We start from the raw sequence: 24,724 nt of genomic DNA on the forward strand, positions 1-24,724 counted from the left end.
AAGGGACAGGTTTCTTATTAAAATTACCAGTCATTTGCATGATTCTTACATGGTTTTGTACATTCAACTATGGAAGAAATTCTTCTACATCTAAAAATACACTGCTACTGCTAGCTGTTTCTTTAAAGACAAAATTTGAGGTTGTGCAAATTCTTAGGCCTGCGTAAAAGCTCGAAACCATCTGGAGTAGAACTAGCCCCAAAGCCTGACATACCTGCCCTGGAACTTACAGATGGAAAGCCAGGCGGGGGTGGGGTGGAGGTGGGGGGTAGGAAATGAGATATGGGAATCATCTTTATAAAAATGAAAGCTTAGGAATAAATTGCTTTTAGCTTCTGAACAATTCTGGCTTCTAGATTCAATTCAAGGCAGTAATAAATGCTTCTTTCAATTGCTCTCCACACTGCATAATGGCACAGGGCCAGAACAATAGCAGGGAGGTCCTGTGTACAGAGAGGCAGTTTACAGATTAGTCCTACTGATGCTAAACAAGGCAAGGGGCTGACTTCCCTTGACGATGGGTATGAATGGCAGTCCTCTTGCTTCTCAGGGTAGGATTTTTTTTTAAAATACATTAATGCAAATTATCTATTTCAGTTAATGCGATTTTCCCAGAAGTTGCAGAATTTCAGGCCCATCATGCATAGTAACCTACTGAACTCCAAATAGTGGTCCTCAGGGCTTGAATATGAAAAAAGTTCTGACTCTTGGATTCAAGTGGCTTGCACACCATTTTAGGAGACAAAAATCTGATATATTACATCCCCAAAGACTTCCTTTGTTCTCACTGAGAAGTCAATTTCAACTTCCTGGAGGTAACGGTACTGAATAACAGTTCTATTTTATACTTTTCCCACTCTGCTGTCACATATTTGTTTACCTGTCTATGTCTTTGTGAAGGCTAGAATGATACTGTATTCAAATTTATATTTTTACTGTCTTGCAAAGGCTTTGCCATAGGGTTGATGGCCTGTCTCTGCCACATTTAACGATGGGGAATGGTAAAGGCTTTCTGAAACTCCTCACTCCTCAAATCGATGTCACTTCTCCCCTCTCTGACCTTACTTTTCTTTTTTTTTTTTTTTTTGTTTCCTTCTTTCAACCACTGGTGTTACATAGGGCTCCATCTTTGATCCTCCATTTTACTTATTTTGCATCATTTCCCTAAATGATCTAATTTATTTTCATTGGTTTAACTGTAGATTGTAGATTCTCAAATCTACTACCATCTGTCCTAACTTCTTTCTCAAGCTTTAGGCTTGTGAGAAGTGTGCTGGATATGTCCACCTGGAATTCTGAAGAAATTGCAATTCAACACATTTAAAACTTGATGGATATTATCTTTTCCTCAACCCTATTAATAGCCTTATCATCTTCGTACACATTCAATCCAGAAACGGGGGAGTAATCATTAATTCTTCCTTTTCCCTCCCATTCCCTAATTCTGTATTGGATTTCCCACCAAATTCTGCTGCTTTTACTTCCTATTTTTTTTTTTTATTATTGTTAAGGCTATCTTCTCTATTCATATCATTACTGTCCTAGTAAATGTCCTCAACATCTTTCAATAGCCTCTCACCATTCTCCCTGAGTCCAGTCTTACCCTTCTTAAATTTAGCCTTCTCACTGCAGCCAGAATGAGTTCTCTAAAAAGTAAATCCAGTTATGATGCCTCTTCCCCAACCCCACTCTGAAAACTGGTTTTCTATGGAATAAAGCCCAACCTCTTAGGGTGGCGTGACCTGGTCCCAGTGTACTCCTCCAGCCTCACTTGTTATGACTTGTTTCAGTTACTATTGCTGTGTAACAAGTTACCTTGTAATTCAGCAGCTTAGAATGGACCTTTTATTAAGCTCACACAGTCTGTGGGTCAGGAATTCACATAGGACTCAGCAGGGGTGGCTTTTCTCTGATCCACATTACCTGGGGAAGCTGGAAGGCTTAATGGCTCAGGGTGACTAGAGGGCTGGTGACTAGAATCATCTAAAGGCTTATCACATCTCTATGCTAGGCTGACTCACAAGTAGGCGCCAGAGTGCCTATGTGCAGTTTGGTTGGTTTCTAGCATGGAGGCCTTGCGGAGCTGGACTTCTTAGAGTATAGTTCAGGGCTCTGAGTATGAATGTTCCATTGAAAAAGGTGGAAGCTGTGTGGCCTTTTATGACCCAGCCTGTGAATCACACAGAACCACTTTAGCAGCTCGCTTTGTCAAATCAGTCACAAGCTGTGGTATAATGAAGAATATAGCTATCTGGCCTCTGTCCCTGGTTTCTGGCACAGAGTTTCAAAAATCCTTGGAATTTTCTGAGTGATCAGAGCGTCTTTGTTATGCATAATGACTCCTTTCAACCATATCTGAATTTATGCAATGAGGTGACTCATAATGGTCCCTAGGTAGCTTCAGCGTGGGGCTGATTGCCAGAAAAGCTAACCATGTGATTAAAGGGTTGGAACTTTCAGTCCTACACCCTGAACTAGGAAGAAGGGAGAAGGGCTGGAGATTAAGTTAAATCATGTGGCAGGGATTCAGTCAATCCTGCCCTGTACTGAAACTTGGGTGAAAACTGAATAATGAGATTTGGAGAGCTTCTTGGATGGTGAACAGAGTGATGTACTGTGAGACCGACGTACTCTGATTTCATGGGACAGAAGCACTTGCTTGCGATCTTTGCCCTGTTTACCTGTACAATTGGCTGTTCATTTGTATCTTTAAAATAAAATGGTAATTTTAAGTGGAGCACTTTATTGAATCTGTCAGTTGTTCTAGTAAATTATTGAACCTGCAGGAGGTCATGGGAACTCCTGAATTCATGGCCAATCCTGTTCTTCAGAACTGTGGCAGTCCCTAGGACCTGTGGCTGGAGTCCGAAGTGGGCATAGTCTTGTGGCACTGAGCCTCTTAACCTACGGGGTTGGTGCTAAATAAATCTAGGTAGTATTAGAATTTATTTTATTATTTTATTATTATTATTAATATTTTTAGGCGAGGCAACCCTTGGTTGACCTCACAGATTGCAAGGACTTTGTCAGCTTACAACCTCTTATTTTTTTATTTTTTATGGCTACAGCATCTGGTCTTCCTAGGTGGTCTCCCATCCAAGTACTAACCAGGCCCGACCCTGCTTAGCTTTCGAGAGATGGGATTGGGCTTGTTCAGGGTAGCATGGCCATAGACTAGTTAGTATTAGAATTTTATTGAATTTTAGGACACCCAGTTGGTTTTGGCGAATTGCTGTTTTAAAGCATAACCCCACCCAGATTCAAAGTAGGGGATACAGACTCTCACCTCTTAAGAAGAGTACTGACACTCCTCTTATGGGGTCTTTTCTAACTTATTGAGGCATACTTGACAAATTGTATTACAAGTGTAAAGTGTACATGATGATTTGACATATGTATACATTGTGAAAAGATTCCAATTATCAAGTTAATTCACACATTCATTACTTTGTGTGTGTGTGAGAATGCTTAATTAAGTTCTACTCAGCAAATGTCAGTTATACAATACCAAAATTATCAACTATAACCTCATGTTATACATTAGCTCCTCAACCTTATTCATTTTATATCTGAAGGATTCTACCCTTTTACTCGCCTCTCTCTATTTCTCCCCACTCCTAGCACCTGGCAACCAACATTCTACTGTCTCTTTCTATGAATTCAATTTTTTTTTCTTTAGATTTTGCACATAAGTGACATCATGCAGTATTTATCTTTCTCTGTCTGGCTTATTTCACTTAGCACAATGTCCTCTACATTCATCGATGTTGTTGCAAATGGCAGGATTTCCTTTTCTTTTTTTTTAAGATGCAATAATATTCCTGTGAGTGTGCACATTTTCTTTATCCATTCATTTGTTGATGGACAATTACGTTGTTTCCATACCTTGGCTATTGTGAATAATGCTGCAATGAACATTGGAGTACAGAAAGAGTAATTTCATTTTTGGGGGACACATATATACCCAGAAGTGGAATTGCAGGATCATGTGGTAGTTGTATCTTTGATTTCTCCATACCGTTTTCCGTAGTGGTTGTACCACTTTACATGTCCACTGACAGTGTACAGGGTTCTGTTTTCTCCACATTCTCATCAGCATTTGTTATCTCTCGTGTTTTTGATTATTGCCATCCAAACAGGTATTTGTATTTTGGCTGTTGAGTTGCTTGAGTTCTTTATGTATTTTGGATATTACCTCATTATCAGATATGATTTTACAGTGTATTGCGCAGCAAATATTTTCTTCTGTTTAGTAGGTTGCCTTTTCATTTTGTCGGTGGTTTCCTTTATTGTGCAGAAGCTTTTTAGTTTGATGTAGTCCCACTTGTTTATTTTGCTTTTGTTGCTTTTGCTTTTGGAGTTAGATCCAAGAATTCATTGCCCAGAGTTTTGTAGTTTTAGATCTTACATTCAAGTCTTTAATCCATTTTGAGTTAATTTTTGTGTGTAGTGTAATATAATGGTTTAGTTTCATCCTTTTGTATATGGCTTCTAGTTTTCCTAACACCAGTTATTAAAGAGACTGTCCTTTCCCATTCCATATTTTTGATTCCTTTGTTGTAAATTAATTGACCATATATGTATGGGCTTTTATTCTGGACTCTCTAATCTTTCCATTGATCTATTGTCTGTTTTTATGTCAATACCATACTTTTCGATTACTTTATAATACAGTATGAAATCAGCTCTATAATACAGTATGAAATCAGGCGCAATGATGCCTACACCTTTGCTCTTTTTTTCTTAAGACCGTTTTGGCTATTTCAGGTCTTTTGTGGTTTCATACAAATATTAGGGTTTTTTGTTCTAGTTTTGTGAAATTTTGATAGAGATTGCATGTATCTGTGGATTGCTTTGGGTTGTATTTTTTAACAATTTGGATTGATATTTTAACAATTTAATTATTCTAACTCATGAGAATGGAATATCTTTTCACTTATTTGTGTCTTCTTCATTTTTTCCACCTGATTGTCTTATAGTTTACAGTGTACAGGTCTTTCAACTTCTTGGTTAAATTTATTTCAAAGGTATTTTATTCTTCTTGATCATTTGTAAATGGGATTGTTTTCTTAATATTTCTTTCTGATAGTTCATTCTTAGTGTATAGAAGACAACAGATTTTTTTTTTTATTTGAGTGTATGTTGTGGAACTTTATTACTTCAACAGTGTGTGTGTGTGTGTGTGTGTGTGTGTGGAGTTTTTAGGGATTTCTACATATTATATCATGTCATCTGCAAACAGAAAATTTTACTCCTTCCTTTTTTTTTATTTGGATGCTGTTTGTCTCTTTTTCTTGCTTAATTGCTCTGGCTAAGACTTCAAATACTATTATGTTGAATAAAAGTGGTGAGAGTGAACACACTTGTCTTGTTCCTGCCCTTAGAGAAAAAGCTTTCAGCTTTTCACCATTGAGTATGATGATATCTGTGAGTTTTTCTTTATTATCTTGAGGTATGTTCTATCTAGACCCAGATTGTTGAGAGTTTTTATTAGGAAAAGATGCTGAATTTTGTCAAGTGGTTATTCTGTGTCTATTCAGATAATCCTTTGATTTTTATTCCCCTTAAGAACTGGATCTCTGAAGGCAGGGCATCTCCTCCCACATGCTCGTGGCGTGCCCCCGGGGCCTGGCATCTCCGGGGTATGGTCTGTGGCTCCACCTGGGGCACGAACCCAAGACCTTCTGCATGAGAAGCAGATGTGCTAACCACTATGGAGCCACCCCCTCAGCTTTTAATTTCATTATTCTTTCCTATTGTCTTTTTATTTTCTGTTTCAGTTGTTTCTACTATGATCTTTGTTATTTCCTTCCTCCTATTAACTTAAGGGCTTAGTTTGTTCTTTTTTTTCCCCTAGTTCTTTGAGGTGTAAAGTTAGATTGTTTAATTGAGTTCTTTCTTTTTACTTAATGTGGGAATTTACTGCTATGAACTTCTCAGAATAGCTTTTGCTGCATCCCGTAAGTTTTGATATGTTGTGTTTCCATATTCATTTGTCTCAAGATATTTTTTTCCTTTTTGATTTCATCTTTCATCCATTTGTTGTTCTGAAGTGTGTTAATGAATTTCCATGTATTTTGATTTTCCAGTTTTTGTAATTGATTTCTAGTTTCATAATATTTTAGTGGGAAAAGATTTATGATATAATATTGGTCTTTTAAAATTTATTAAGACTTGTTTGTGGGCTAACACATGATCTTTCCTGGAGAATAGCCCATGTACATTTGATAAGAATGTGCGTTCTGCTGCTGTTGAATGGAATGTTCTGTATATATGCTTTTCAGGTTCATCTGATATAATGTGTAGTTTAAGTCCAATGTTTCCTTATTAGTTTTCTGCCTGGATGATATATATGTTGTTGAAAATGGGACCCTGAAGTCTCCTCCTATTATTGTGTTGCTGTCCCTCTTCAGATCCATTAATACTGCTTTATATATTTAGGTGCTCTGATGTTGGGTGCGTAAATATTTACAATTGTTATATCCTCAATAAATAACTCCTTTATCATTATATGATGACCTTCTTTGTCTCTTCTTACAGATTTTGGCATAAAGTCTATTTTTTTTTTTTTTGGTATAAGCATAACTATCCTTACTTTCTTTTGGTTTCCATTTGCATGGGGTATCTTTTCCCATCTCTTCATGTTCAATCTATTTGTGTTCCTAAATCTGTAGTGAATCTCTTGTAGGCAGCATATAGTTAGATTATGTTTCTTTTTTTCCCCCACTATTCAGCCACCAATGTGTTTTGATTAGAGTATTTAGTCTATTTACATTTAGATTGATTATTGATAGGTATGGACTTGGTGTTGCCATTTTGTTGTTTTCTGGCTGTTTTCTAGTTCTTTTTTCCCTTTCTTCCTCTCTTGTGCTCTTTCTTTGTGGTTTGATAATTTTCTGTATTGGTATACTTTAATTCCTTTCTCTTTATATTTCGTGTATCTGCCATAGGTTTTTGTTTTGTGGTTACCAAAGAACATCTCGTAACAGTCTATTTTGAGCTGATAACTTCAAATGCATACAAAAGCTCTGCATTTTTATACTCCCCCTCCTCCATTTTTTGATGTCATAATTTACATATTTTAATATTGTGTATCCATTAACAAATTATTATAGTTTTCTATGTTTTTCTTTTAACCTTTATACTAGAGTTATAAGTGATTTACCCATCATCATTACCTTAGAGTATTCTGAATTTGACTATATATTTGCCTTTACCAGTGATTTTTATACTTTCAAATGTTTCATGTTACTAATTAGTGTTCTTTCAATTTACCTTGAAGAACTAACTCTCTTTAACATTTCTCGTAAGGGCATTCTGGTGTGATGAATTCCTTCAGCTTTTGTTTATCTGGAAAATTCTTTATATCTCCTTCAATTCGAAAGATGATGTTGCTGGGTAGAGTTCTTTTGGTGGTGGTGGTGGTTGTTTTGTTTCTTTCAGCACTTTAAATATATTATCCCATTCCCTTCTGGCCTGCAATGTTTCTGCTGAAAAATCTATTGATAATCTTTTGGTCTTAACGGGATTCTCTTTTATGTTACAGGTTGCTTTCTCTTCATATATTTTAAAGCCATCACCCATCTTCTGTCCCTATAAACTATATATTCTATGAAATGGAATACCTATAGTTCCTTATACACATATATAAATCCATATGCTCTTTTGCAAATTCATACCTTTGCTCATTATGGTTTTTTTTTTTTTTTTTTTTGCTAGACTATATTTTCTATCCATTTTCACCTGGTTAATGGAGGACAATGTTCATGTGTTATTATTCTTTATACTCTCAATAAAATTTACAAGTCAGTCCTGATTTTAAGTTTCTTTGTTGTTGAATATTTAGGACTTTGAAATTCATATCTTTAATCAGAGAATAATTTACCCTTTCTTGATTATTTGAGTTTTATATCAATTAACATACTGCTCTTAAATGTAGTATTGGAAGAGATAGAGTTGGTAGGCAATACAAAGAAGGAAACCATGATTGATTGGATATTTGTTACATACTACATCATCTGCCTACATCATCTTCTTTAATTCTATCAAGATTTATCTAATATAAGTGTTTTTCCCCTTATATAAAAGAGTCACCTGGAATTCAGAGGGTGAAAATGCCCAGGATCACACAGCTGGTAAATATGATATAGCCAGGATTTAAACACAAGCAGTTCTCTTCCTTCGTTTGTCTTCCTTTGGAACATTACCCTACTCAATCACTGTGCCTCTGTGTAAAACAGCTGCCCCCCTGCCTCTCACGTGACCACCAGATACTCTGTAAGGGCGTGTTAGTGACAGTGAGGTTATTAAGAGGCAAGTGGTTCCTTGTCTATCCATCTACTTCCTTCCCTGGGTTAGTCTGAATAAGAATTAATTTTCTAATTTCTTCAGAGGCAAAAGTAGAAGTAAGTGAAAATAAGCTTTAATGCTACCTCCTATCCCTTTCCTCTACAGTTTCCAATAAGATAAAAAATAAAGGGAATTGAATTAATGGTTACTTTCTCATTCTCTTCAGGTAGTGGCCAGCAAGAAACCACCCTATCAGCAGTAGCATGGACCTGTTGCTGTAGGATTCTCCAGAGACAGAGAGAGTCACTGGGATTTCCCATTCATAAAACTCACTGAATGTTATCATGACTCTCATTGGAAGGACCAGGGTGCAATGTCTAGGCTGCCTAATACTAAATATAATTAGGGATTTGGGAGATGTGCCAGTTAGGCACAAAATCTTTTAAAATATATATGCATTTATGTAATACATGTATATATATTATTTTTGCATGTATTTTATAATAATATGTGTTTGTATTTTTTATATAAGCTAAGCAAACCCTCCCATTTCAGAAACAGTATTGCTGCCTCAATTCAAATTGCTCTATTACAGTCAGTGGCATCATACAGTTTTATATCTAAGGCTTATGGGTTCCAATTACTTCAGGAGACAATTTGGTAACTGAAGATAGAAATTCTCACCTCAAAGTGGCATTCACTAAGACTTTCAGGTTCCACAGGGAATGGTCCAGAGGATTCCTACAATATACTTTCCCTCTCCAAAATATGGGGCGTGTGTGTGTGTGTGTGTTCAGTGACTAAAAATGAAAAGGCAGGCATTGTATAACTAGGTGCTCTCTGTTGTGATCATACAGCATCTTATAGAAATATCTATCTGAGCACTGGACTCATTGTATTGTTAGTCTCTGAGTTTATGTCTACTCATTTCTAGTTTTAAACTTTTAGAGCAAGTAGTAGTAGTACTAATGCTAATATTAATACTAATAATAAGAACTAACTTACTGAGAATGGACCATATGCCAAGTAGTGTCCCATCTATATGTTTTCACTTATTTTGTCCTTACAACTGACCCTTTGAGATAGGGATCATATTATCCCAGTGGATGAGAAAATTATAAGGGTAGTGGTAATTCTAATGGACATAAGGGAATATGTTTGTAGGAAATTGATTGCCCTCCATCTAAAAACACCCAGACCTAATTAGCTATACATATTAGCCAAGAACTCAGGTGGCCAAGTCTAGAGTTGAGAGGTTTAACAAAGAAGCAGTGTGTATAGTTGAAAAACTGTGAGCATTAGAGTCAGACAAATCTGGTTTTAAGTTTTCCTTTGAAGGCAAGGAATGAAAGCAATGTGTAAAAGAGGCAACTATTAGATAAGTTGTAGAATTGTTGAAAGAATTAGGATGTCTGTCGTTCTAGCTGGTACCAATTATTAGTGGGACACGAATTTTTTAATGTTGTTTCTAGGATTGAAGATGTAAGGGAACATATGGCTAAGTTGCAGGCCTCTGTATACATGGGATAGTAGGAAGAAGAGGAGATGCAGATGAGGACAGAAAAGAAAAGCAGAACAGGAGTCTGTTATGGAAGCCCAGTTCTTTGGTCATGGGTATCAATGTTGATGATAATGTAAGCTAAGGGGATTGTTAAAAATGAAGTCATCTCTGAGGGAGAGGACCATTGTGATACAATTGGAACCACAAACACAAACTCGGAAAAGTTATTCTATGATTTTCCCACAGACCCAATAAGATAAAAGATCAGGATTTCTAGGAGCCAGGGCTCAGCAAAGTTAACTGATAGATGTGCAGTTACATAGGGAGTAAATGGCAAAGACAGAATTTGGGCCTAAGGTTTGTATGAATCTGGGTCCCCAGGAGTTAGGACTCTTCCAAAAAATGAGCTCAATAATGAGAGATGTGAAAATGATATATTTTTTTTCTTTTTCTTCAAAAGTCATAAATACCAATTGAGATCAGCTGCTCTTATGTAAATAACATTTTGATAAACCCATAGTTAGATTCTTATGCATTTTTAAAAGGCATAGATTAGATGGAGAGGAGATGCTACAGATCGATAATTGACATGTTTTATAATTACTGAGTTCTATTCTGCTGCAGTGTTCAGTGAATGCAAGCTCAGTAAAGACTTGTTCACGGATCCCATTTTCATAACTATAGCCAGACACTGTAAGGAATAAGAAAGCACTATGATTTCAGTACCTTTTAGAATTAAGTGAAAATGAACAAGCCTTTTCTTCTTCTCTCAACCATGGTTATGTAAAACAAATATTTATGATAGATTTTAAAAGTTTGTTTCAGTTCAAAAATGAAGCAATTCCTTAAGACAAAGGAGTCAAATGGCTAAATTAAGACAGTTGAATGATTAAAATGTGCACACACAGAAGATCAAAAAGCATGGTCAAGCTGCACATTGAAACCACAACTAAAGAGGAGAATCTTATTTCTAAATTATTAAACCTCTCTTTAAGTATACTTCTTTCTATATGAGCAAATTTAAAATTTTATTAGGTTTTTGTTTTCCTCAGAAAAATATATTACCGAATTGTCTTTATCCTTAGCATGCAGATTTCTCATAATTGTTTGGCTATTTTTGTTTATAAAAATGTCCAGTAGAGGCCATGCCTGACATTAAAGATCTACCTATTATTTATATGGGGTGGACAGGCAGGTGAAAGTGAAGACCTGAACTTCCGTAGGTCACTGAATAATAGCCATAGTTAACATTTATTGAGCATTTACTAAGTGTCAGGGATTGTGTCAATGCATTAAGTGGATTGTCTACTTCAATGAACTCTATGAATTAAATATGAGAAAACTAAAATGTAGAGAGATTAATTTAATTTTCCAGAATCAAATAACTAGGAACCAAGTAGGCTCAGAGGCAAAACAGCTAGAATCTCCACTCCTAGCCGAGAGTTGCATTCTTTATTTTCTTATCAAATTGAAGAAAAATTGTCAGTTCAGGCCATCACACCCACTGGTTACGAGACCAGTGTAAACTTAACCTTGAAAGAAATCTGATATCTCCTTAATTTACATCTATGACATTCTCTTTTATAGACTTGTAGTTTCTACAGTGGAAGAAATTTTTTAACGAGCTTATATTATCAGTAACTGACAGGTTTGTAACAAGATTTTTATTAATAATAATAGCAACAAGAGCATTGAAGAACAAGAAAGTAACACCTAACCTGTACTGAGCATTTACATATGCCAGGAGCGATATTTAAGGAATGTCTCTGGTTTTTGCTTTCTTTGGGCATTTGCTACTCCAGCCAGCCCAACTGTTTAGTAAAATACCTGTCCCTCTTCTCTTCCTATCACACCATCTTGGTCAAAGTGAAAATAAATGATCCAAGTTCAACTAGTTAATATTCTTCTCCTAGGAATTTGAATCTTGAATGTGAAAACAGAAAGTATTGGAGTTATGCCATTCAAAATAACTCTAGAGATAGTCCATGAGTTCCTGTCTTAGACACCCAGAACTATTCTGTTTCTGATTTTCCCTTGACCTGATTATTTAACTGTATTTTTCTTTTTAGAGTCTGTAAATTTCCCCCAAATTCTTTCAGTAATTTGTGGCAAGTTTATTTTGTATTGTTTTGTTGTTAGCACAATGCCTTACTTCGACCTATTTGGTTGTAAGTGATGTAATTTTGGCTCAATGCTTGTGGTTGGAGTTATGATCTCAAAGTTCAAAAGACAAAACTAAAGTTCAAAATAGTTAAGTGGAATGATAGATCCAGAAAAATCAGATCCTAATGCCAAAATTATACCAATGTACAGAAAAGTGATTTTACTCATAAACTAACAAGGTAGACTGCTACAATATCATAGATACTGGCTAAAGACAAGAGACTCCTGGCTCAGAGGCAAAAAATGTTATTACTCACAGGAAAAGCAGTAACCAGTGCTTTATGTTCATTTGTGTTGGTTCCCCCCATTCCCTCCACTTGCCAAGTCTAAGAATGTGAATTGCAGGAAAGAAACTGGATTATAGGATTTCCCACTTTCATATAAGTGAAAACAAGTCTGCTTTTTGTTTGGGGGTGGGGTGGAAAGAGATATCACTTCTCAAAGTTGCTTTCTGCTAACACAGTTCTAAAAAAATGGTCTAGATAAAGAAAGCTCAAAATCTTATATTCTTGGCATACCCAGCAAGAATGTGCAGGAATGCTCAAGGTCCATGGCAGATTGCCTCTGCCAACGCTTATTGTGCTCTATTGCTTTTCAAATGTTGAGGCAGCCATATTAGTATTTCCATAAATTATGCAATACATCTCCCAGTCCTTCTTCTTCTTGCGCTCCAGTTTGTCAGAAGCAAATTGAGTTGGAGAGAAAAGATACAGGCTCAATTAGTAGAAGTATCAGCTCTGCTTAGAAATATTTCAGGAGATTCAGACTAGTTGATGGGCTTAGATTGGTGAATAGTACAAGGAGTACAATAAAAGGGACTATATAATCATATCTGGTTTAATATGCTTGTGTTTCAATGACTTACAAACCATACAGAATCCAAAATTGCAGAGATGTATTTGTACACATAGTGTACACACACTGAAAAATAAAAACATAATCAGTATCAATGGGTATTTTATTAACAGATATTTAGTGAGCATCTGATTTAGTTCAGGTACCTGCTGGATGCTATGAAAGTAGCAGTGAACTAAGTGCTGAGGGGGCTTCTACCTCGTGATATTTGTAGAGGAAAACTCATATTTATGCTTGTGTAGCACTTTACAAGGCAAGTCCTTTCACATCCACTCTTTTTTTCATGATCTTGAAAATAATCTAGAGATGGCAGTATTGTAAACAATAGTAGCCAACAAATAGGGAAACTAAGGCTTAGACAAGTAAATTATGGGCCAAAGATTATACTTCTAGCAAGTAACTGAACACTCACAAACTACTTCTTATAAATCTCATCTATTCATTCAATAAATATTTATAGGCCTCTACGTGTTAGGTACTATGCTATGTACTAAGTATACAAAGGAAATTATTATTCGGCCTCCTACGTCCCATAATGTCATAAGATACTTTTCTATATTGTTTAGTCCATAAGGAATGCTTTTTTCCCCCTCACCTGGTAAAACTTCTGTCTTCCAGATTCAAGTTGGTGATCCTCAACACAGCCTTTACTACCCTCAGATGGCTCCTACTAACTGTACTCTGTGGTATGTATCATCATTAAAGTCATATACTTATTTGTGTGTATATTTCCTAAACATATGATTTTTTAATTAGACTGGATGCTCGTTGAAGGGAGGGACTACTTTTGTTGATCATCTTTTTATTCAACAAGTAGCAGAGTTTCTGGCACATACGATGTACTGAACTAATTGTTCGACTAAGTGAATGACTAAGTGAATAACTTTTAAGGATACCCTAAATATGATTAGTGCTAGTTATCATTTAACTCACAGATTGTGATGGGTATTATTAAGTCCATTTTTCAGAAGATGAAAACTAGATTCAGACTGGTTAACAGGGTTCCCTGACGTGGCAGAACTAAGAGCAGACAGAGCTGAGTTTGGAACCCAGGTCAGCGTGGCATTAAAGCCAATGCTCCTAACAACCACAGCAAAGATTTTATTAGTGTCCTCAAGGAAATAATTTCCCACAAGTAATCTTTTCCCCATACTCCCTTTGTATCCCACAAACAGCTTGCATGGACCTATAAATTGTCTTTTGCACAGATTCAGAGCTTGATCCCCAGCTTTATTTTTCTTTCTTCCTATTTCCAGCTAAATGTCCAAGCAGTACACAGCAGGAGGTGACCAGGAAGGAAAGGCTGGCAGGGAAAGGATTTGTAATTAAGCAAACGAGCAATAGCAGACAGTATCCATGGGCAGCACCATCTGAACCACCCATCTAGCCAATGCAAATGTGACCTTCTGGAGGCCTGGGTGTGGGGGTATTAGAGGCTTTAGTTGCTATAGCAGAAAACACTTAAAGAGTGAGGAGGACTGTGAGAAATGACTTTGTTTCATGTACCATTGTTCCTTGGGCAGAGACTGCAGACCCGGTTTCCAAAAGCCTGCTGCCATTTTGTGTCTTCGAAAGCAATTTGGAAAATGCTGTCATGTTAACTTTATTTCCTTGCTCTCTAGGGGTACTCAGTGGTTGCCCATAAAAAAATCCCCTCTGAGGCTGAAAGTTACTGTAAAGTGTTCACTGTATGGGGCTTAAAACTTCAAATGTGCAGGAGCCAGAATTTTTAATGAACTTTATAAAGCTTATTGATTTTTACTAATTATAGAAGAAATGCACACACACTGTAGAAAAATTTGAAATTATAAATAAGCATCAAACAAATGAAAAATTTCTGTAACCCAGGATTTAACTTATATATATTATGTACTTTACTACAAGTTTCTCACAAAATATGCTCCAGTCTATTTACTAAAATGTAGTGGTTTTTTTTTTTTAGAAGATTGGAAACTCAAAGCATTAACTATTTTTTGAAACATTAGCATCCTAAAGCTCATCGTTACATTGTCTTTTTCTAACTCCAATACACAAATTAAAATCTTTGTGAGTTCTAACTCCAATACACAAATTAAAATCTTTGTGAGTATACATACTGTGACTACTCTTTCCAGAGTTTATGAGTTTATAAATCAGGGTTCTGATTTATTCGATTTTTATTCTCTCCTGGACTTACCAAACAAGTAAGTCCTTTCTAGGACTTAGTGTATAATGACATCGTTCAAATAACTGCAAAACCAACTCTTCATGAGAATGCTATTTATTAGAAGGCAAGATCTGCTGAACCTCCAAATGTTTAGGGAAGAGTGACTCAATGAAAGAAAGAATTAACGAATGAGTGAATGGATGTGTGAACAGGTAGGATGAATTCTGTAGGAGTCCTTAGTCGGCGTACCTTAACTTTAATTTCCTTTCCTTGATTTACTAAGCATGTGTGGAGTCCTGTCACAGTGGTTTTCAACTGGGAGTGATTTTGCCTTCCAGGAGACATGGTGCAATCTGACATTTGGCATTTTTGTCGTCACAGCTGAGGGGTGGGTGTGCTCCTGGCATCTAGCAGGTAAAAGCCAGGGGTGCTGCTAAACATCCTACCGTGTATAGGAGACCTCCCGACAACAAAGAATTATTAAAGTGTTTGTTACCAAAATGTCAATAGTGCCAAGGTCGAGAAATACTTGTTTAGCATAAATTCATAGGGGAGAGTAGGAAAGTAGAGAAGACTATCACAGTGAGCAAAGTGAATACCTAAAGGTCAAACTTGGAGGATGCTTATGTGCAGATAAGCAAGATAATAAAAGTGACAATAAAACAATGCCATCTCTTTTATTAAGAAAAAAAATCATTTTTTTTTTCTTGGCACAGATGGTCTTAGGCTTGTAAATCTGCCATTTCTCCAGTAATCACAAGAAGAAAATGGATGATTTAAAGCAGTTATAAGGTTTATCTTGCAGAAGGAAAGCGTGGGTGTCTGAAGAAGAATAGTAAACATAAATTCTGTTTTACATCTGAGAAGCAAAGCCGTTTAGAGTATAACACAGCTTCCATCTGAACTATGGCTGTAAGGGAGGTATAAGATAGGGTCAGTGATTTTAAATGATTTATAAGGATTTCTGTAAAAGAAATACAAAGACTTGGGCAGATCCAGGCCTTTCGGATATGTTATAATAGAATTTTATACTGTTTTTCTCACAGTCAAATAAAGTTCAGTAGTATGGATAGATTGTTACCTTGTATTAGTACTTCCTAGACTGCCTGTCAGAATGCTTTATTCAAAGAGACAGATTTATATTTCACAAGGAAATGATTTCTAAAGCTCTTCCATTAATAATTTTTTATTTGAAAGTGAAGCCATGTTTAGTCATTCCACCCATAGACTGGCCCAGAGTGAGCTCTGTGCATGAAATATTTTTTTTTTGTATTTAAATAGGGAATAATATTTTAATGCTGTGAATAGTATTTTAATGCTGTGAAAGTATTTTATGCAAAAAATGGTTTCTTTGCATAAAATTCTATTTGAATATTCCTTTGGTTTTCCTTTGCCCTGGAATCAGCTGGGGATATCTCTAACAATTCATGTTACCCAAACACATAGCTATGGATGCAATGTACTTTGTCAGCATATATGTGAGGGTACCTAAAAAAGTACCTAGGGGAAAAGACTCATAATTGGGAAGAAATAATATACTGTTTGCTTGAAACAAACTTCTTCCTTACTCTCTTTATCTTCACCATCAAACTTATTTCTTCAACAAACTGTATGAAGCACCTACAATGCTCCCAGTACTATGCTAGGATCAGAGACTATGGCTGTGAAAGCAAAGCAAATAAACAAAAATGGTTCTATTGCCACATATTGAGCACTGTCCAGGGTTCTGAAAGGACAGACTTGTAAAGCTCACGTGGAGGGAGAATTTGTATGTAGAGAATGACACATCAGAAAAAGACAGGATCAGAAATTGGGACCCTGGCCCTTTTTCAGTATTATGGTTAATCAGCTCTGTGACCTTGACTAAATCTTTTAACCTTTCCTATAAGGTTATTTTCCAGATGTAAAGTGGAAGTCCTATGTAAGTGAGATTCTTTAACTAAAGAGTGGCCTCTGACAAATATTTAATTCAATACAATAAGCATTTGTGGAGTAATTACACTGAACATATTGAATGACAGTGAGGACTGAGCTACGGAAAAGAGTAAGGGATCACTATCAAGGGATTAACAAGAAAAAACAAATATATTACTTCACATTTGACTGTTACGCTAAAGGAAACTTGTCACAACTTTTGATGTAACAGAAGAAAACTTTATACCTAGTTCACTAGTGAGTGTATGTATGTTCCTGTGTGTCTATGCATACATACAGAGGCTAACCTATTTAAGTAGCCCCTCAGTGGAATATTTTCTGCTCGCCTCTCCAGATCCACTTTCTACCCTTTCTCGCCCAGTCTTGCACCATAAGAAGATGACCTAGTTAGACTCTATCCATGGAAAGAAGGAGGGTGGAAAGTGAGTTTGGGTATTTCATCTCTTGGATCCTAACTGACTCACTGCAGTCTTGCTCTCTCTTTTAACTGAAGTCTCATCTACCTTAGGATGGCTCTTTGTGTATAACTCTGTCCAGCTTGAGCAAACCCTCCCCTCTTCTTATCCAATTAGACCTAGGGGTCGAAATAGAGCTCCAGGGTACTGTAATATCTTCTGTGAGTTCTGTATCCTATTTCTCACAATTGAAAAGTAGCCCTTTTATTAAACTCTTCTCCAGTTATCTTATTTTCAAAATGCAACATGTTTTCAGCTGGGACCCTACTTGATATAGACTCTGCATTACCTTATATTTCTATGTGACCTTAAGCAACCATATACTGAATATTTACTATGTATCAGCCAATATAAGAACTATGCAAATTTTTCAATATTCTGATAAGAAGTGATTATTACAAAATAATAATTATAAGTAATAATTATTATAAAATAATAATTATAAGTAATAATTATTATAAAAATAAATAATTTCCTCATTAGAATCTGTGTAATTTTACCAGTGTCTACATAGTCCATGATATTTCCACCAAGTTCTGCTCACAATTAAAATTATTTCACATTTTAAGTCTAAGAGAAATTCTGGAGCAATGGAGAGTGAGATTTGGGGGGTAAGCAGGGACCTAATGATGGTAAAGGTGATGATGATGATGATGATGATGATAGAGGTTAAAAAATTTAAATTTGTAGAGTCTAAGCTGGGCTAAATGTTATGTGGCTTATCTCATTTAATTTTTCACAGTGAACCTATGATGTAGGTAGTATCAATATCCCCATTTTTACATGGGGTCCCACAGATTCCTTCCTATACTTTTGCTTATGTCATCCTCTCCTACCTTTTCACTATTCCATAATATTCCTACTCTTAACAGTATCGTATACATTTCTCTCTTATCCTGGAAGCTCTCCTTTAGCCCTTACCTTCTTCAAGCTTCAATAGGTGGACTAAGAAGATCTTCATATGTAGATAGGCCAGAAAACAAATTGAAATGCTTTTTGAGGGAGCAATGGTCCTATCAATGCAGGCATTTATGCAGATAGCTTTTATAAAATTGAGATATAATCAACATATAACATTGTATTAATTTTATGTATACAAAATAATGATTTTGTTCAAAAGCCACCACTGTAAAAAAAAATGTCTTTTTATACTCCTAGTTATGATTGGAAAGACAAAAAGAAAAGTGTAAACCATTGTACCTGTGGAGTCCAAGTCCACATTTGATGTTTGAATAGAGCTATCCTTCCTACAAATATCTTTACATATTTAAGCTATAGAGGGACATGTCTGAATTGCATAAAGAGAAGGGCATTGCTCTCTCAGCTAGAATCCTAATTTAATTTTGTCTATCATTGCAACTGTGTGACCTTTGGCAAGGTACTGAATGTCTCTGAGCCTCAGACTTTATCCCCTAGCAAAATCCTACCTCCTACGACAGCTGAGAAGAGGAAATAAGTTACTGTATGTAAAGCTCTTAGCACATAACAAGAGCTCAAAAATAATGCTGAAAGTTTCTATTTTCAGTATTAATTTATATGAACAATCATACAGTGGTCAAAAACAAAATACTGTTGGAAATGGACTCGGACAGAAAACACACTGGCTTTCTCCCAATCTCTGACTCAACTCTCATGACTGGGTTCCTTTGATTGGTACAAACATATGCATATGAGGTCGTGTAGGGCAATGGTTAAAGCATTGCTTTAGAACAGGAAGGATTTCTTTGGTAATCTTGGGCAGATCATTTAAGGCCTCTGTATCTCCTCTGCGCTTCTTTTATAATATATGAAATAAACATTATTTCATATATTGAGAGCCATGGCATAGAATTGCTGTGAAAATTAAATTGGTAAGTGCATGTAAATAGCTTAGAATTGAACATTTCCTAGATCTAGTAAATGTTCAGTTGATGTTATTCATACTCATATTATTATTTGCCCCCTTTGTTTCCCAGCTTACCGAATTAGAAAAACTGTGTTAGAAACAAACTTGCCTGCTTAAAGGCACTGGAAAAAAGACAACACACATACCTATCGATAAAACCGTAAATGGTAAAGGTGGAGAATGTATGTTTAAGATTTTAAAATATTTTTCAGTTAGTGAGGAAACTAGTCACTCTTTCCCACTTAATAATAAAATGATTATCAGCTTATGACCTTATAGTCATGAGAAAATCATTTAAACTTTCAGAATATGAGTTATTTCATCAGTGAATTGAAATAATATATACCTACTAATTTACTGGTTTGGAATATTTTTCTATCTTTCTCTATCCTACAACCACTTTGCTTAATTCTTTTATTAGTTAGTTCTGCCTTAGCTATTATTTTCTCTCAATGCTTTTCTTTCCATAGCAGAGTATACCTGCAGAAGACTGTTGGGCAGACATAGAATTGTGGGAAAGTAGTAAATGACCATAGGTAACCCTCAATGAAAGAGGAACAGGATCAATGGGTATCTTGTCCTTTCAAGACTCCAGGGAATGTCTATACATTCTCTGACTGGTCCAACCTGATAATGCATTTTCTCTCTTGTCTCTCCTTCTTTTTTATTTTATTCTCTCTAGTCCTGACTCCTGCTTCCTCTGATCGCTTCCCAAATAAGCCATTTGTACACAAGGTCCTTTCCTAAGTCCTACTGGTGAAGCTGAGAAAGAAGCCCTTGGATTCAAATACTAGATAGAATGGACTTGCTTGACCTACTTCATACTCAGTATCCTCTGACATTTTGGGAAAAGTTAGTATATCTAGGCTTTATATCACATAATGATTTTTGTTTGCAAGGTACAAAAGCAACTCTGGCTATCTGAAACCCAAAGGGAATTTATGGAAAGAAACGGGTGCCACAGTGCTACAATCTGCATCTCCAGAACATCAGGAGCAGAAATTTATGGGACATTTCTTTAAAGTACCACAGTGAGGTGCCTCAGAGGCAACTATTTCCGAGTCCTCAGTAAAAGTCATACTCCAGGAGGGGAGACTGATCTAGCTGCTGATTTCTGTGTCTAGTAAGACATTTTATTTTAGCCCCCAAAGAATTCTAGGTTTGGAATAAGGCAGAACCCAAAGGTCAGTATTATGGGCAGAGGAAATGCCTAACTCTAGTTGTAAATTTAGCATTCATCTTTTTTTGTTTTATAACCTTCAGTAAGTCACTCTTTCTCTCTAGTGCCTGCTGGAAGAGAGGTGAATGCAACCAGATAAACTTTTTGTTATCTACAAGCTCAGACTCATTTTTAAAATATGACTTGTTATTTTGCTCATGCTGGATCACAAATATTCTAGTCTTAAGATTTCTCTCTCAGTTTCAATAGCGACTTATGCTTGAAATTTTCTGATGTGATATTATTTGACTAATGAAAACACAACTGAAATGGCTATAATAGCTGTAATTTAAAAATAAAAATTAAATACTACCATATATACAAGTGGTGAGGTGATAACGAGGTGAATGAATATATTGAATAGAGAAATACTTTCTATAAATTAATAAGTGAATGAATGAGCCCATTTCTAAAGGAGTTGATATTTGAGAAAGTCAATATTGTTACCTCTTTATCAATTTTTTGAAATTCTTTTCTAAAAGTTAGACCATAGGAATACAGATTATGGTGTATTTTGTCCTCAACATTTACTGAGCGTTTATATCATCATGAATTGAATAATGTGAAAATGCCTTCTGTAAAACCATGGTAAGTATATTACTTAGTTAATTTGATATCTTCAAAAGGAAGTCCAAGTCAGTCGTTTGTGTTAATTAAAGAAGCTAACATGTGAGAGTACCCATTTTCTTTTGCTTTCAGCATTTCCTAAACAATTACTATTTGCCAAAACTTGTGATAGAGACTTCATTTTATTCATTATCACCTTCCTTTAACCAACCACCGTGCATGTCATACCCATGGAAGGCACTTTTCTTCTAAATCCTTCCCTGTAATACCTCTCTCCTTTTCTTTTCTTCCCTTCTAAGCTCCTACGATGTCTCACACCTTTATCGCATTCATTTCTTCTTTAAATGGACTTACATGGTACTTCCTATTTTTTTTAAAAAAGGAAAGGTGTGGATATTTATATGATGATTCCAAATACTTCTCCCCCCCCTTTTTTTTTAAAAAGGCACAATTAGAATATGTAGAGCACCTAATTTTTTACCCAAAGCATACCTGCATTAATTCTGGTTCTGAATGTTATTCCTTTTGCTTTTTTGATTAAACGCAGGCTAGGTTTATGTTTCATTTTACCCATGCATTCATTTGCAGACATTCTTATGCTCCTTTGAAGCCAGATGGAACATAAATCCTAAATAAATAAGTAAAAAATATGATAAAAGATCACTACCCTGGTTAGCCTATACCATAAAAATGAATCTAATAAGCGTATAAATATAAGTGAATTCTGAAATAAAATACCATCTGCTTTTGTAGAAAAAAACACATTAATTTTATATCACAGCATGTTATCCTGTGGAAATTCAGTACAGCGATATAAATAAAGTATCTAAATATGTGGAATGCTCAAATTATTTTCCGCTCCTGCCAAATTAAAAAAAGTTTTTTTTTTGTTTTTTTTTTTTTGAATAATGTGCACTTGACTGAGTTAGATTTTTGTGTCTGGAACTGGCAGATTTCCCTAGAGTTGCATCTGATATCAGAATCAAGGGTTATTAACATTACAAAGAGCACCACTGTCCTACAGTGTCCCCTTTATCATTCGGAGCAGCTGCCTCAAGCCAGCGCATTTAACCTTGGGAAATGAGATAGAAATTCTGGGTAGTCAAAACCTGCCAGTAGATTCCCTCAATGGGATCTACTGTAAAGCTTTATTTAGCTGCAACACAGGAGAAAGATGAAGCTCTTATTATCATTTGATGTTTATCATTTCCATTCATCCCCTCTGAATCCCTCAAATACTGTTATTTTTTACTTATAAACAGCAATATTCCCTTTGCTGGTAGAACATTGTTTTCCCCACTGAGAATGTCTTTAGAAATAAATGCCTCTGAGAAACGAGTGCTTAATATTTAAAAATAGATGCCCAGGTTATTTCCTTCCAGGTGTTTTATAGCAAGACTTTCTTTGACTATTTTTTTAATTTTTTGGGGGGCGGGGGTGTGTAGAACTTTATCTTGTATTTTGGCTTGTAAAAGGCTGTTGTTTGCATGCTTACTTATGCTTAACATTAGAAATCATTTACAAACAGTGCTGATGACCAAGTGGGCATGCTCAAAAATGACTTTTCTTTTCTTTTTTTTAAAGATATAGACATATACCTCTAAAAAAAGCAAGCTTGGCAAAATTTCTCAAAAGACTTAAAATCTTTTATAGCTTTGATCCAGTCTTTTCAGTCTTGGGAATCTTTCTTATGATGGAGATTCTACTATTTATGAAGAGAACGGGCTACTGTTTTATGCCTGGAACTGTCATATTATCTCTTAATTCTTAAAATAACCCTATGAATTTAGCATTATAAATGAGGAAACTGAAGTATAGAGAGTTTTAGCAGTTTTTCAAGATCCCATAGATAGAAAATAACTGAAGTCAGGTCTTCAGTCCAGGAGATTTAACATCAGTGTTTGAGCACAAAATCACTACACCTCAACACTTGGTGCAACATTTTATCTACAACAATATTTGTTGCTATTGTACTTACAATGATGCAAAAATTTAAAAAGTATATAAAGAGAATGGTTAATTATATTACATAAAATGATATAAAAAAGGTTTTTTATACTGACAGCTTTAAAAAATAATCCTAAATGTAAATGTAGGATAAAAACATATTTTTAAAACTACAAATAGCAAAAAAATAAAAAACATAAAAATGTCAATAGGGATTATTGTATTTAAGTTGTGCAAATATGTTCGAATCTTTATCTCTATTCCAGTTTTTTCTCTATATTTTCTGCTTGTCTGTATTGAATATATTATTTTAGAAATAATAAATATACTCATTTTAAACATCTACATTTATAAAATATATCTGTCAAAGACATTGGAAACATTTTTATCTTTTTTTTTAAATTAAAAATCTTCTAATTTATAGATCACTCTGTAGTCCTATACTAATCTATCTGGAAGATTAGAGAGAACAAATTTTGCCTGAGAGCACAAAGAGGTTTAGATTTACAAACTGTTTAGGCTCTATACACTTAGTGACATCTGTTGTTATGCTTCATGCTAAATCTAGGGTTTAAAAAAGTTTCATTTCCGTTTTAAGATCATGGCTATTTGTATTTGTGAAATATCTACTTATTCAACTGTCTCTCTCTGGGTATGATTGTTAACCTAAGAAAATCAAGAGAAAATAGATTATTTGGCATTTGATTCATAATAAAATTAGCAAGCTGTAGCATTTAACCTAAGATATGACGTTGATAGAGCAACTGGATCAATTAGCCAGTTTACAATATATTTTATTACAGTTTTGTCGAAAAAAAAAACCAACTACTTTTTTTAGGCAGATAAAAATCCCTCACTTGAGTGGCATAGCTCTGATCCTCAAGTTTGAGATTAAACTTTGGTTCTATGTGTCACTTGGGCCCAATGTTTTAGATTCCATTTTGTTACTTCCCAGCCCCAATCATACCCCTTTTTTTCTTGTATAGAAAGATCTATCCATTAAAGGCAGATCTATTTCCTGTCTACTGGTTTTCTGATGTTTTTGTTCTTAAGACTCTGTTGATATAATCCCTCCCACCATCCCCATCAGAAAGTTTATTTTCTCCTTGTTTTTCAGTTCTGAATTCTGTGTTTCTTCCAGTATAGATAGTATTTCTCATTATTTTGTTTGCCAAATTAAGGCTTAGAAAGCTCAATTTGGTTCTTTTCTTTTCTTTTCTTTTTTTATAGATCAGTGATACACAATGCACTTTCTGCAATTGTAGAAATGTTCTATATTTATACTGTCTGATATTGTAACTACTAGTCTCATGTGGCTATTGAGCACATGAAATGTGGCTTATACAACTGAGGAATTGAATTTTAAATTTTATTTGGCAGGATTGTCCTCTAAGGTATCTAATATTCATGAAACTAGACCAGCTAATAAATCCTTTTTATTATGTAAGCTAGTTCAAAATTACTTTTTATCAACTAAAAATTCTCCCTAATTTAAATGGCTAACATGAAGATCATTTGAATGACATATGTGAAATAGCATGGCACTGTGATTACTTAAAAAGTATTGCTTTATTTTTTCCCTGAATTTCATCTGATGCCATGCATGGTGATATGCTCTTTTACTAGATCCCTTTCAACTAGCACATTCATGGAAATCCTGTGATTCTCATGATTTGCAAGAAAGAAATATATTGTAGAGCCCATGGTGTTTCCAAATGCTCTGCCTTTCATTTCCCTTAAATACTCTGATATGTGCAAGTTG

The 24,724-nt window shown here is 35.3% G+C and overlaps 1 pseudogene; it reads right to left on the reverse strand.

The window, feature by feature from the left end:
* Positions 1–3,059: 3,059 nt before the first annotated feature.
* On the reverse strand, positions 3,060–3,175 carry LOC120581084 (uncharacterized; annotated as a pseudogene).
* Positions 3,176–24,724: the final 21,549 nt, after the last annotated feature.

The sequence above is a fragment of the Pteropus medius genome, unplaced genomic scaffold, assembly GCF_902729225.1.
Source record: "Pteropus medius unplaced genomic scaffold, Ma_sr-lr_union100, whole genome shotgun sequence".
In the NCBI taxonomy this organism is placed as follows: Eukaryota; Metazoa; Chordata; class Mammalia; order Chiroptera; family Pteropodidae; genus Pteropus; species Pteropus medius.